Source organism: Penaeus monodon, unplaced genomic scaffold (assembly GCF_015228065.2).
Source record: "Penaeus monodon isolate SGIC_2016 unplaced genomic scaffold, NSTDA_Pmon_1 PmonScaffold_11659, whole genome shotgun sequence".
In the NCBI taxonomy this organism is placed as follows: Eukaryota; Metazoa; Arthropoda; class Malacostraca; order Decapoda; family Penaeidae; genus Penaeus; species Penaeus monodon.
The window spans coordinates 8,116-11,306 of record NW_023640446.1 but is presented as its reverse complement, the minus strand read 5'-3'; the positions used below and the strand labels follow the sequence as shown (position 1 = coordinate 11,306).

At 41.1% G+C, this 3,191-nt stretch overlaps 1 pseudogene; it reads right to left on the bottom strand.

Annotated features, from left to right (window-relative positions):
• Nucleotides 1-1,436: 1,436 nt before the first annotated feature.
• Nucleotides 1,437-1,854, bottom strand: LOC119568936 (annotated as a pseudogene).
• Between the last annotated feature and the right edge of the window lie 1,337 nt (nucleotides 1,855-3,191).

Here is a 3,191-nt window from a genome sequence, read left to right as displayed (position 1 = left end):
ATATATATATATATTGGTTTTGGGTGTATAGGTAATATATGTATATATATGTAATGATAAGGAATGAGAGAGTGTATTGTGTGTGTGTATGTATATATATATCCCATTTTTTAAATATATATATATATATTATATATAATATATTAAATATACCATATAATGAGAGAGAGAGGAAAAGGGTGGTGTAAAATATAATCACAGTATACACACACACACCAATATATATAATATATTTTACAATGAGAGAGAGAGTGTGTATATATACAGTATTTTCAAACAATATATAATATATATAAATAATACCCCAATATAATAAAGTATAATGAGAGGAGAGAGAGAGAAAGTGTGTGTGTATGTATGTATATATATATACAGTATTTATAACAATATATATATATTATATAAAATTATGTGGTGTTGTGTGTGTGTGTGGTGTCTATTTTATACATATATATACACAATAGGATATATATACAATGAGAGAGAGATTGGTATATGTGTGTATATATATACAATATAAATGTATACATGTTATTATATGTGTCTAATAATTTATACTTATATATATATATAATATATTTTAATAATATATATTTATATGATAGAGAGGGAGTGTATGTGTGTGTATATATATATCCCAGTATTTATATTACAATATATATATATTTTTTTTTTGTTTATATATATATATATATATATATATATATATATGTGGGGTATGTATGTAATATATATAATACGCAATATAATTTATATTATATTATAATGAGAGAGAGTGTGTATGTGTGTGTATATATATATGTGTATAATATGTATATATATGTATACATGGAAATATATGTATATATATAGATAGATAGATATGTATGTATGTATATTATATGAAAAGAGAGGAAGTGTATGTGTGTGTATATATATACAGTATTAATATACAATATATATATATTAAAATATATATAATATATATATATATATATATATTTGGGGTGTGTGTGTGTGTATGTATTTTTATATATAAAATATAATATATAATTTTATATATATATATTATAATTATATACAATGAGAGAGAGTATATATATAGTATTTATATACAAAAATAAAATATATATTATACATATACACACACACATTATGATATATATACAATGAGAGACAGGAGATAGTGTATGTATATATATACAATATATATATGTATGTATGTATATATATATGAAAGAGAGGCTGTGTATTGTGTTGCGTAGCAGTGTGTACATTGTATGTATATGTGCTTATCAACATTATAAGCCGTTGTTTACATAGCTTATCACTTTTATTATTCTTCCCGTCTGTGTACATTACACCATTTGATATGACTTGTCTGTATTCATCTCTCTGAGAATAATTTTAGGCCCTGAAAAGGGCCGAGGATAATAGTTTGTGTTGCAGGTATGCAATCAAAACCTTAGGCGCGCTCTCGCGGATACGGCGAGCAAGTTGGATGTCCTTAGGCCCTGATTGTGACTCTCTTGGCGTGGATAGCGCCCCAGGTTGGTGTCCTCAAAGAGGCCGCCAGGTAAGGCCTCGGAAGCTTCTGCAGAGCCATGACAGCAGAGGACTGGAAGCGGGGGGTCAGTCTTGAAGTCCTGGGCAATCTCGCGAAACGAGACGCGGAAGGGCAGCTTGGGGATGAGGAGCTCAGTGCTCTTCTGGTAACGACGGATCTCACGGAGGCAAACGGTTCCAGGCCTGTAACGATGGGCTTCTTGACACCTCCGTTAGCAGGGGCAAGACTTACGTGCTGCCTTGGTGGCCAACTGCTTGCGGGGGGCCTGCCTCCGGTAGACTTAGTGCAGTCTGCTTGGTACGTGCCATTTTGCGAGTTGTATTAAAATAGATATGAAACGCGCTCACGCTAAAGACGTCAATTTATAGGAGAGCGAGCGGGACCTGGCCGAGTCGCGTTTTGGCTGCGAGAGTGTGGCTAATCCCCCCTATTTCTGCGGTAAATATTGCCGGAGATACGGCCCTGTGAGGTCCTGTAACGGGGCCTCCTTGACCCCAGTGGTTTCCAATTTTGATTGTGTGAAGCAATGGCTAGGGCCCAACCCATTGAAAACCCTTTGTGCGCGTGAGCCTTTCAAAAACAAGGTTAGCAGAGGTTGTTTTTGCAGGGGCGGTCAGTTAAGATAACGCTCAGGGGGCCCGGCCGCCTCGCCGCTACGCAGGGGGGGCCCGCGTACCCTTTACCCCCTTCGCCACCAGGGACATTATCGCGGAAACTTTTCCCTTTCCAGGGATCCTTACGCGTCCCACGTTCCATGGCAAAAGAGGCCTGATGCCCCTGGTGAAGGCAACAACCCCCTGCTCCGCAATACCGATGAACGCACTGGGGGAGAAGATGTTGAATCTCTTGCCGTCGAGATTCAACGGCCGGGGGGGAAACCCCCCGAAATTGAAAACGTGTACAGCAGGCCCCCACTGTAGTAGCTAGAATCACCCAGGTAGTGTTTCCGCAGCACACGACCGGTGATATGGGGGGAGCTTCAATGACCCCCCCCCATCCGGGTCCCGGAGGTACCGGATGCGGGGCCGTCAATAGCCAATGTGAGCTTTCCCCCGAGACCGCTCTCCTCAAACCCAGGACCCAACGCAGTGAGAGGGGGGTCTAGACCTACCCTGGCCACTGGATCTGGTGGAGAGGATTGGCTGGGTGTCGTAAACCCGTCATAGTGCCCATTAGGCACTATAACAACCCTCATGGATAGGGCCCCACCCAAAACCACGCCCGAATCAAGATGGAAAAAGACAAGGCCAACTGGCAGGCGTTCCAAGCGCCTTTGGCCCGTTTCTGAAAAGCAATGAACCCCACGAGGGAAAATTTGGGGAAGTGCAAAAGCCAGATTGAAAAGCCATTGATGAGGCACCCTCATGCCATCCCCCAAAACCGGCCGGGGTCCGGAGTCACAAGGACGCGGGACTTAAAGACGAGATTGGGGGAGGTAAACCACAGGGAAAAACAGTGCCGAAAACATTTCCGAAGGCAAAGAACCCCAAAAACCTAGCCCCCCAAAGGGAGGGGGTGGGGGATCCCAAAGGAAAACGCCAGCGAGTGAGGCAAAAAAAGTGGCTGGAATGGTGTGAGTTTTTTCGATCACCGTACCCCCCTTCAGAGCTATGGCAAAGGGTCAAGCGACCACAGCCGCTCACCC